At 38.8% G+C, this 12459-nt stretch overlaps 1 protein-coding gene across 1 annotated transcript in view; it reads left to right on the forward strand.

Annotated features, from left to right (window-relative positions):
• The first annotated feature begins 4922 nt into the window (after positions 1–4922).
• Positions 4923–12459, forward strand: part of LOC121270001 (monoacylglycerol lipase ABHD2-like) — a 77216-nt gene continuing 69679 nt past the window's right edge. Inside the window, exon 1 of the mRNA XM_041175242.1 lies at positions 4923–5001. The gene's annotated coding sequence lies outside the window, so the exon portion shown is untranslated. The remainder of the gene's footprint in view (positions 5002–12459) is intronic.

The following is a 12459-nucleotide window of genomic DNA, read 5'->3' on the forward strand; positions in this document are numbered from 1 at the left end:
CCCATACTTGGTTCCACTCTTATCTTCTGATCATAGCAGGGGCATCTCCAGACATTACTTCTGTTCCTGCACTTGTCATCCTTGAAAGTCTATCCTTGGTCCTTTCCTCTTCCTCATTTTCATGCTATTACATGGTGACATAGAAACAGAGCTGGCCACCATCCGCAATCGGCTCCGCGCCGCCATTTTGCACGGGCGGGCCAATTAAGGCCCGCCCTGCATAAGATGTGAGCAGTAGCGCTCAGCACTACCTGTGCAGGCGGGGGGAGGATGGAGAGTCAGGGCCAGCACTCTTTCACATTGTGTGTGAAAGAGCCCTTCAATCTCCCTGAAGCATGGAGCTGCCTCAGGGAGATTGAAGTGCTTTTTAAAAACATAAATAAATGTAATAAAAATTTATTGAAACATGTCCCCTCATGTGACTGTGTCACATGAGATGGGACATATTTTTATTTTTCTGAAAAACTTTTTATTGCATTCATAAAAGCTTTAGGAAACCTCATCCCGCTCGTAGATGAGGTTTCCTAAAAAACTTAAAGGCCGCTTGGCCTTTTAGGCTGCCCATCAATCATAAGGTTGGACGGACAGCATAAACTTGAAATTAATTACCTAGTTAATGGCCTTAATAGGTCTTTCGATTATCGGTGGGTGCGCAACCAATTCCGGTACATGCCCACTGAATGAAACATCGCGAGAGAGTGCGATGACGTCGGGACTTATGCCCGATGTCATCACGCGTCGATTTACACACCAGCGTGTCGGGCCCACTCCCATACGCCAACTAAAAAATCCTGTCCATAGAATCACTGACTGCAATTTCTGGAATTTCGAGTTTAATTGTGCATCTGCGGACTTCAGGAATTACTGTCAGCTTCAGAGGAGTTATGATGGCAAACACTGTTAGTTTTATAGTTATTATCACAATATCTGGGCCAATAAATAAACATTTTGCCTTATTTTTCACTAAAGAGCTGTGTATTGTTATAGCACATGATGTGGATGTAGAACAGTTTTTGTTATTCAAAGAGAGACAATAGAAGTTACTCAAATTTCCAGTTGATAAATTGCTTTGACCTGATGGTTTACATTCAAGGATCCTGAGAAAAGTAGGAGAGAAATAGCACCAGGGTTGAAGTATAATTTTCCAAAGTTCTGTGGAAATGAAAATTATGCCAAAGGATTAGAAAGTGACAAACACAACAGCCTTCTACAAAAAAAAGACAAAATTAGGCCAAGAAATTATATGTCATTTAGTCTTACTTCAGTGGCTGATAAACTACTGGAATTTATAAAAGACATGAAATTACTAAGCATTTTGTGAATCAAGTTAATTACTGGCAGTCAGAATGAATTTCCATAAAGCTGGTCATGCTTGATCAAAAAAAAAATCATTGAAGAAATAATAGGAAAGATAGATTAAATAAATGCAGTGAATGTGGTTTATATAGATCTTCAAAAAGCATTTCATAAGTTACCAATTAAAAGAGCTATGTCAAAAATAATGAATCATGGATTTCAGGGAATTGGAGCCATATGGATACAGTGATTATTGAATGGAAGAAAGCAATGGCGAGATGTATTAGTAAGCTTCTAGGACTGAGAAGACTATAGTCAAATGGGGTTAATATTGAGCCCGGTTTTTATTTACAAATAAATATTTTATATATATAACATATAAATACAATAAATCTTTTATTTGCAAATACATGATCTGCACTTGCAAAATGAGGGAATACAATTTAAGTTTGCTAATGACACCGAATTAGGTATATGGAAATTTTGGTAAGGATTGTGAAAAACTACAATCTTGACAGGCATGTAACAGATGCAGTTCAATGTAGAACAATGCAGAGCAGTAAATTTAGAAACAAGGTCAGGGAAAGGACATACAATTTGAATTAAAAGACTTTAAATGGAGTAGAGAAAAGGGAACTTGGTGGATCAATATACACGTCAATAAAACGTGCAAGCAGATAAAGCCATGATAATTGGAAACCATTGGTTTAGTACCTAGAAACATGGAATTTAGAAGCAAGAAGATAATGTAGAACTTGTGTAAAACCTTATTTAGGCTTCAATTAAAGTATTAGGTACAGTTTTAGATATCTCATTAGGATAAAATCAATGGGGAAAGTCCAGCATAGATTTAAAAGAGATGATGGGGTTACCTCTGAATAAGAGTCATACGGATTCGAAACGTTAACTCTTTTTTTTTCTCTCCACAGATGATCTTTGACCTGCTGAGCTTTTTCAGCATTTTCTGTTTTTGTTTCAGATTTCCAGCATCCGCAGTATTTTGCTTTTATCATGGGGTTACAAAGATTTGTTACAGACAGGGAGGAGGCTAATTTAAGCAGCCTTGAGTTCTTCACTCACGACCAGTCCATAAACAGGCAGCTGTTATGATTTGGCTTCCCCCTTTATAAGCGGTGGTGTATTTCCCAACTTCTCAGTTTTGGTGTAATCAAATTTCTATTAATAATCCCACAGCAAACCTGTAATAGGATGAACTCAAAGGGTTAGCTTATTTGCACACTCTCAAACGTGGGAGGAGGGTAGCAATGTTGCTTCTTTTTCACTCATAGAGTAAAAGAGGGATAGAGAAAGAAAGATTTACAGAGCAAAAACCACAGATAAAAGAATGATTGTTTCACATGAGTCCAGAATCAGAGCCCAATGAGGTATTCCTTCATGGGGGTCTGCAGATTGAAAACCAATGCTGTATAATTCACTTTTCCAATGGAGTTAACTTCACACAAGGAGATAGGCATGCAGAGAGAAGTCAGTCTTGTAGGTGAAGGTACAGAAGTTCCAGTAGAAACAGTATAGATGGGACCAGGTATTCAATCTGGGCAGGGCCCATATTCTGTGCTGCTGCTGCTTGTAGATTTTAAAATAGCAGACTGAGTTGTCAGTATAGCAATGCAATATAACTGGTTTCACCAGCTAGAGGTTCATGTCACATGACTCCCACCTCTCCCAAAACAATGTCTGAGTCCCTGAGATTCTTAAATGTTCCAACCATTAAGAATCGAAAGGAAGGTTGCAGGGTCCTTTGTCCTGGCAGACAAATAGGCCCCAGTTTGCCAGCTTGGCTTATGAAATGCAGATGGCCTTTGTATAGTTCTCTTTGAATTTGATCTCTGTAGCCCACAGGGGCTCGTTCATGTCTCTTCAGAGATAATGAGGTGCAGGTTTCTGTGATACTGCCATGGTAGCTCCTTTTACTAGAGGGCCACCGACAGACATAGCTTAAGCCATGTTGAGAGGTCTTTATCCAGTTTTTAAAATTTTAGAAATTAGCCATGAGGTATTATATATATTTTATAAATAAAAAATATATATTATTTCTATATATAAATATCCAGTGTGGGATCTTAGTCTCCTGACAGATTTGAGAAGTTAGGAGTTTTCACTAAGTCTGAGAAGGATATAGGATTACCTGATAGAAATGTTCAAGATTTTAAATAGTCATGTTAAGTTAAATAGTGATAAGTTTGTTTCCAATGGTTAGCACAACAATAACAAAAAGAAGTAAATTTAAGGTAATCATATTTAAAAAAATAAAGGGGAATGTTATGAATTTAGATTCGTAGTAAGGTACCTTTGAAGGTTCAGTGGCGTCAGTATATCTCCTATTATGTTGTGAAGTCTTAAGTTTAAGAGAGTTGGATATTTATTTGTATGATTGCATAATCCAGGAATCTAAAAGCAGCCCCTTGTGATTTGGTTTAGCTACAATTTTCTTTTGCACATTTGTACCTTCAATCTCTCTGAAGGAAGACCGAGCAAATTTGGTTTAAATATTAAACTGCATTATTCCATGGCAAAGTTAAATGTACGATTTAATCAGTTTGATCAGAGTTGCTTAGCCTCCTGCCATGCAGTGAAAAGTTTGTTTTTATTTCCTCAACCAAAATCTTTCATGACTTTGAACACTTTTAAAAATGTTCCCTTAATGTCCCCTGCTTTAAGGAGAACAATCCTAGCTTCTCCTAGTCTCTTCACATAACTGAAGTCACTCACCCCTGGTAACATTCAAATAAACCTCCCCTACGCCCTCTAAAAGCCATTGAGTCCTTCCTACAGCCATTTGAGACTGAGTGGCCAGAATTCCCTCCCTAACAGCACTATGGGTGTACCTATACCACTTAGACTGCAGCAGTTAAGAAGGCAAGCTCACCACCACCTTCTCAAGGGCAATCAGGGATGGGCAATAAATGCTGGCCTAGCCATCGACATCCACATCTCATGAACGAATGAAATCAAGCAAAATACCCAGAATTGGACAAGATACTGGCCTGGTTAGTCACACAGTGACTGCCATTACATTTGAGGCTTTCTGCGACTGGTGGGCAGCAGATGGACTGGAGTGGATTGTAGATGAAAAAACAATATTATACTTTGAAAAGATTTGTATCAGAATTTGGAATTCATTGTGTCCCTTTAAAAAAGGTGGAAATTATGATTTGAGGAATTAAGGGTTTCTGCTTCAGGATTAATCAACCTAATTGGTAAACTAAAAGAATTATAGTAGAATGGGGAGAAAAAATACCACCTGAAGAAGATTCATGATGTACAAAAACAGAAAATGCTGGAAAAACTCAGCATGAAAGAAAGACAGTTAACGTCTCGAGTACATATGACTTCTTCAGAGATGGACAACACGAGGAGTCAAGATTCTGACATCTCATTGGCTGACTGCATTGTCAATCGGTATGATGTTCAGGAACTGTCATGGCGACGGCCAGACCAATGGGGAAAGGTAGCGGGCGGGAGCTATACTTGAGACGCAAGGCGTAGAGGGGCGACGCGCACAAAAGCCACGGCGGAGTGATGGACGTCCGCACCGTCCAATCGTAAGCGGCGGATTGAGAGTGGATTGGGCGGGCCCAGAGGCGGCCCAGTGAGAGCGGGAGACGGCGGTTGGGCGGGACTTAACGGTTGCCGGGAGGAGAAGGTGTTGTTGGTGCTGCCGCTGCTGCTTGGGGCCGGTTGGAGGTGAGGAAAGAGCTCGAATGTGTGAGGGAAAAGGGCGGCGGCGGCGGCGGGGGGTGGGTTCAGGGAGCGGCGGCGGGGTCTTCACCTCCCGGTTGAGCGGCCGATGGGGCTGACGGGCGGGGAGGGAGCGGCCTGTGGGTTGTCAAGAGGACGAAGCGCCGCTTCTTCCCCTCCCCACCCCCTGTGGCCACCGGCCTCAGCTTCCCTCGCAACAACTTTACAATAATATAGGAACAATATAAATTGTATGAAAGAAACCGCAGGCCCAGTGTACTCACCATCTTAGATCCATTTGTGCCCTTTGATATTACATTTCTGGACGTTTTGAAGCATTTATATTGAGAATTTGTGATAATTAAAAAAAAATATTTAGTTAAAATTCGTTTTGCTTACCTGGGAGTTCTATAGAATGTAAGTATATATTATCCTTGTGACCATGTGCCTTGGGTATTCATCATGTGTAGTCTGGGGCCGAAAACCATTCTGCTTCCCATTTTTGACTTATGGTTCATTGTGATTTTTTACTTCTGCCTGTCAAAGCCAGCTGGTGGGAGATGGTCACCTGTCAAGTGTTAAAGTACAAAACCCCGGCCTTAATATTTGGGTCTTGAATGTGGCCTACCCTTTTTACAGTTACTGCTCAGGTATACACCTTGTCAGAAAGTTGTCTCTAACTGGGGAAATGGCCTATGTAAACGACTGCAGTTTATCTGAGACCATTTATAGTTACTTGTAAATTTCTGCCTACAGGATTGAAGGACCCATCCTGAAGTAGTTGATTTTTTTTCTAAAGTTTGCTTTCAATCTATAACTAAGTGACATCTGGAATTTTATGACTTCACGCTAATATAGATATATGTTGTTTCAAACGCTAACATAATTGAAATTGCAGTGAAGATAATGCTCTCCATTCCAGAATGTTTTATGTTGTTATTGTTTGTGGATGCTACATTGGTAAGGTGGGAATTTTGCAAACAAAAATTGATAATATATTGTAAAGACAAACATGATATACTTTGCCATTGTGGAATTAATATCTGTCAGCAGCTCAAGTAATCTTTGCACTAAATATTTTGTTTATGGAATTGGAGGTACAAAAGTAGATTGTCCATATAAATGAATGCCAGTTTCCAGAACTGTGGATCCCCTATAGTTTGATAGTTCTTTTGCTGATAAAATGAACGTTTGGTCATTTGAAGCCTTGAATTGTTTAAAAAGTAAAGGAACTAATTAAAGAAGGGGTAAGAAATTTAAAACCTTTTTATAGAAGGGTGGAAACTGAATCTAATGGTCAGGATATTTATCATATTTACTTAATAAAGTACTTAATTTGATTTGTGGCATCTGGGAAATGTCAAACAAGGTTGGTAATATCTCTGTAAAAATGCTGCCAACTTTGTACCAAAAAAAAATGCTAACAAAGTCAACATTGCCCAACCCTAGATGCCCTTGAGAAGGAAGTGAAAAGCCACTGCCTTGAATTATTGCACCCATAATATTTTTTATTATTCCAGATGCAACTTACCATAACGCTTGCAAGATAGTACATATCATGCCCATTATAGCAAAGCCATAGGTGATGCTTTAATTCCAAGTGAAGCTCAAATGGTTTCATCAATTGTCTAAATTCTTCCGACCTGAAACCTGCTTCACTGCATGTGTTTCATTAATGCATGCAAAATTCAAATGCTTACTACAAGGCGATGCTTTAACTTCAGATAAATATTAAGGAAATACATAATCCATGAAGTTTTTTAACCATTTACAGAGTTAATTTTGTTGAAGTGCTGAAGCAAAAGCTTTCACCTTAGTGTGAATTCAGAAGAATTTCTTCCCTTTCCCTTCCCCACTGATTTGAACTGCAGTGGTCTTTGTTTCTGTTACTGGGAATATTCTAGCTGTTGTCTCGGGAACACTGATGGCAATTTTATAGACTATTTTCAACCATTGAGATGTGTACTGCAAGCAGATATCTTGCTGCTGCTTTGCAGTTCGTCACCTGCATGTTATGTAAAATGATCCTAAAATGCTGTATTCCTATTTTCTATACTTAAAGCTGCTAGGTATCTGTAGGAAGTGGGAAATTGACAAGTTGAGCAGAAAAATCATGCTTGTTTGGAAAATAGTTCATGTTTCCCAGCTAGAAATCAAAGAAGAAAACACACTACTGTCATTCACTTTCCTGACTTGCATTGCATCCCTGAAACTTTGATCATACCTTCTGTTTTGCTGTGAGTGATGCTGCATAAAAGACATTAGTTTCATCTATTTTTACGTGGTAAATAGCTGCATATTGAGCACAGATTTAATTAAGGAACTTGGATTTATGTGTAGGTTTGAAATAAGAACTTCAATTAGGATGTTCAAATTGGCTCCTTCCACAGACCCAGTACTGTCTAACCTACTGCACAGTCAGCACCACAGAGTTAATATCCCACTGCATTAAGTTTTGCATAAATAAGCCCTGATCCCCAAAGAGAAATCCTGAAGTATATATCATTCTTTTGCCTATATTTACTCTTAGCCTGCACCTCTTTGCAAGCAATGCTACTGGCCCCACCTTGTCTTGATGGAATATTTAATCATAAGTCGGTATCTTTCTTTGTAATTTCATTTCAGTTCCTAACCAGATCTTTTTGACAGAATAACTAACACCACATCAGTTGATTTTGTTGATGTCAGTTCCACATACCCATTATTTGTGGAGGTTTGGGAGAAGGGGCTGATTTTTTATATATACATAATCTCTAATCTATCCTGAGGCCCATTCATTTGGAAGTGTGGTTTGCATACACCCACACTTTAAAGATTGGTCCAGCAAGTCTCAGATTACAGTGGTGAAATCATCAGTTGGTATTGTCAGATGAAACTGGAGACTAGTTTTCACTGTGAAATTACTCAAAGGTATCATTGTTAATCATATGTAATGTTTGTTTTATGTTTCAGTGCACAACTGTCAGTTTTGAGATTTGTACACGATGACTAATGAACTAATATATAGTGACTTCAGGGCAGTAAACCAATTTCCAGAGATCTGGAGAACACTATTGAAACATACAAGCAGAGCATCTTGGTTATTGGTAATCTTGTGCACCATGTCGTTACTGAATTGCATTGAATTTACAGCATTAAAATAGTCCACACAGTCCAACTGGTCTGTGCTGGTATTTATGCCCCACACAAGCCCCCTGCCTTCTTAACTTAGTCATATCCATCTATTTATTTCTTTGTTCCTCGTGGATTTACCTGGTTTCCCCTTATATCCATCTATGCTATTTGCCAGAACTACTAAATGTTCCACATTCTCTCAATCCTTTGAGTAAAGAATTTTTCTCCAGAAATCTTTATTGCATTTATTGATGACTGTCTGTCTTACATTTTGTCCAAAATGGAAGCATCTTCTCTAAGTCTACCCTATCAAACCCTTACATAATTTTAAAGACCTCTGTTGGGGACCTATTTGACAATAATTGCAAACGTTAATGGATATTTACAGTTACTGTATATTGCTTTGCAATTCTATGTTGTAATTGATACTAAGGACCAAATGTAAAGGTGAAATAATGGCCAAGAGCAAGTCGAGGTTACTTGTGAAGGCAATGCACAGATTTCACTGTGGAAGTGACCTCTGTTTATATAAGCTGAATCAACCTGTTGTTTCAGTTGCTTGTACATTGCTTACAACTGGATCAAAGTGTAAGTGCCAAAACAGACTTGGGTAAAAGTAAGTTTCAATCTGAAAATAAAACTTTTGCTAATCCAAGGCTCAGAATTGATGGTTTAAGAACAGGGTACCAAAAGTGTATAAATTACATTTAGACGCACGTAAAACAAGTTAATCTAAGTCTCTTGTTTTTGTTAGAATTCTTAGGGCCACATATTAAATCAATATTCCAATACTCTTACCTATATTCTAAGTTGCTGATACCAACACATCTCCAGGACCTGATTAGTACAAATCCACCACCGCTCTTTGCAAACCTTCAGGTCTGAGAAATTCAAATGGAACAAAACAATGAAGAAAAAAATTTGAGCACAGATAAGATTCAACTATCTGACGGGGTTTGTAGGTGATGTGACCCACAGGTCATTTGGGATAACGCAGCAATGCAGGACTTCTCATTTGTAAAGGCTTCTGAAAGATTTTTAAATTGTCAGATTTGTAGTAGGGGATTTTTTTTTTAAAAACTTTGTCTTTTGGTTTTAAATTTAGGCTGAGAATTCCACTCGTTCTAAAGAAGTTTCCACCTTTTCCTGCATTTTTTCCTTTTGTGGGTGGAGAGGAAGAAACTTTAGGGAGTAGACAAATTCCTACGTGAAAGGATTTGTGGTGATTACATTTTATAAATGAATATGGGTAAAGATAACTCTCAGAAATGGAAGATTATAATAGGATAGGCAGGCAAGATGGCCGATGCTATTTGATGTTGCTATGCTACAATCTGTGTGGGAGGGCAGATGTGACCTACAGTTACTTCCTGAAGCTGGCTGCAAAAAGCAAGAGAGCTTTCTGGGGATAGTTTTTCCAATAGGAAGGTACCTGGTTTCAGCTTGCCACCTCCCCATAGCCGTGCAGAAATTTTAGATATTTTGTATGACAAGAATCTAGATTGGCCCTGCAGCTGTGAGAACCTGTTCCATGCCAATTAAAGATAGGGGACGTGCAAGCTCACCTGGATGTCCTAGAAAGACAAGGATTCGGGCTGGTAGGTGATGGTTGGCAGGTGGAAGGTGATGTCTGTGGGGGGTCGACACTTGGGAAAGATGGATGACTGGGGAAGGGAAAAGGATGGGGAAGCTGATCAAAAACTTGACTACAATCATCGCTGTCAAAATCGAAAGCGGGCGGAGCCTCTTGTTGGAAGGGCACAGGTGCTGCATGGGAGTGCGATCAGTGGGTGGGCTGAGATGCAAGTTGCTCAGATGGACAACTGAAAGGAAACCCCAACAGGCAGCATTGAAGATACTCAGGATAGTAAAATGAGTGTGATGAATGAAGGCTCTGCGTATGTAGGAGGCTTCAAGAGGCCCTGCCACATATGCACTTCTCCCTCCAGAGTCATTCGTGGTCTGGCTGCATGCAGCTGAACTGCTGGTGGGGGGAATGCAGTGGGAGGACTCGGGAAGCCTGCCAATGAAGCTGAAAGACAACATTACATGATGTTCAGTGAAAGTGAATATATTTTCAGATTATAAAGTGACAAAATGTATTCACCCATGCAACCACTTGTGATTAGAATTTCTTAACTTTTCTAGGCCTACCACTTCGTCTAGGTGCTGCCCTGACATCCGCAGCAGCGTTGAGACAGCCTGTACAATGGTTGGCTCTATTGCCTCTGATGACTTTGATGTGGTTTAGGCATGTTCATTGTAATCCACCTTTTAGAAACTTCCAGAAGCTTGTCCTGTGGTAGCCATTTAAGTCAGTGTCTTTTTTTTAGCAGTTGAAACTGCTGTTTTTTTGAAAAAAGTTTCATATGTGAGTCCTGCAGATCAAATTGAAATCCAACGTTTGACAACCCACCTCCGTAACAACCCAGAAGCAGTTCTCACTGCTGTTTCCTGTTCCCAGACGGAAAATCCAGCCTGTGGATTCTACCATTAAAAATGGCAGTCACTGTATTTGAATATAAATAACTGGTGTATAAAAAAACAATGCCATGAGTGGTTTCCAATAATATATTGTTCATTTAAAGTTCAAATTACTCAAACTTAATCTCTCAACAAAAGAAGCTTTTTTATCAAAATGTTTTCAAAACTTGTGAAGAATTTTGAGAAGGTAAAAAGTGAAAGACTAGTTGTGCTGGTTGACAAATGTGTCGCATACATATTGATAATAACGACAAGAACAAGGAAGGAGGAAGCTAAATGAAATGTTTTCACGCAAATGGTTATTGAATCATGAAGTGTTTAACCACATTGACTATTAGGCAGACACTTTAAAAGGCAGCTGGTAAATATTTGAAAAGGAATTTTGGAGAATGTGGGGAAATAGCAGGAGAGTAGGATTTAGATCAGATTTCTCCAGTTGAACTGTTAACGTGTAAGCTATGGGCTGCATGCACTTGTTCTGCCCTCTTACCATTTGAACTAAACTCTTGTGATTTTTAAAAATATTTTGCATCATTGGGTGAGATTTTATCGCATTCCTTCTACATGCCTGTTCTTTTCTAAATGCTCGAAAGTTAAAAATTAGAAAATAACATTTTTCAGTCCACTATGGAAATTACTTTGGACTTTGTGTTATAAATACAGGTTTGACTGTATTCCAAGTGTTCTGATAAAGTACTTGCCAATAGTGATATTTCATCATAACATATTATAATCCAGTCTAAATTGCAAAGTGCAAATCCAAAGGTTCAGGTTCAGAGCTTGACTTGATAAGCTTTGTTATTCTGAGGATGAGGTGACAGATTTTAGGTACTCTACTTGTAGCAAGAGCTGAAGACGTAGGTGGAAGCTGTTAGTTTTGGGGGGAAAATATTTCCCTTGTTCAATCTCCAAAATTGTTTGGTCTATCTCCTGGCATTCGAAAACTAGGATTAAGAATATCTATCAACAATCTGCTTTTAGAAATTTTGGTATGAAATTACATTTCACTTCCACTCTCCTCCGCACCACACTCATGTATTTACTTTGAGAAGTGGGCAGCTAGGAAAAAACTGATGCTTGACTTTGCATTCCATGTTATAACTCCTTCCTGAATGATGGTTGAGATTTAGCAGATTGCTATTGACTTCTACTTTTTAAATATTTAATCAAATTTCCGTTTGTCAGTTTTAATAGCTTGATTGCAAAACAGATCGAATAACATAGGTTTGTTCTCAATATCGCCCACCACAGTGTAATTTGTAAATTGCTTTAACTGTCTCCATCAATGTAAACAAGTTGTGTCATGGCTGGGGCAGGCTGCTGTAAATAATGATTGCACCTATGGAAAAGGGATGTGTTAAAGCCACATAAATCGTTTAAAACTTAAAGAGCATTAGGTCTTTTAAAGCCAGTAGTTTAATTTTTGTTGGTTTTGAGAGGTGTTTGTTAACCAGGCTTGGTTTGATAACATTTGACCCTTGTGCAAAAGATTGTGCATTCAAGCTGCACTCCAGGATGGGCGCATAAGAGATGCTTTGAGGCACATGATTGATGCAAGTTTTTTTTATTTTATCGGCAAGCAGTGCAAAGAGCAATGCTTCAGTGAATATTACTCTTATTACTCTAAAGAGATTTTTCAATTATGTAGATTGAGAGCATTGAGGTGTTGCTTATTTGGAAAGGAGGTTGATAAATATTGAAACAAAGCAGTAAAATAAATTGTGAAATTGATATGCAATGGAGGTAATTGTTGTAAGGTAGAAAAAGATGAGAGGATAAAGCACTTGCAGACTTGTGTGCTAATGGAAAGACAAAGGGTTAGCTGCTTTTGATAGAGCAGTGTGAGAGATGATGCAACAATGGCTA

This window comes from Carcharodon carcharias, chromosome 26, assembly GCF_017639515.1.
Source record: "Carcharodon carcharias isolate sCarCar2 chromosome 26, sCarCar2.pri, whole genome shotgun sequence".
NCBI classification, from domain to species: Eukaryota; Metazoa; Chordata; class Chondrichthyes; order Lamniformes; family Lamnidae; genus Carcharodon; species Carcharodon carcharias.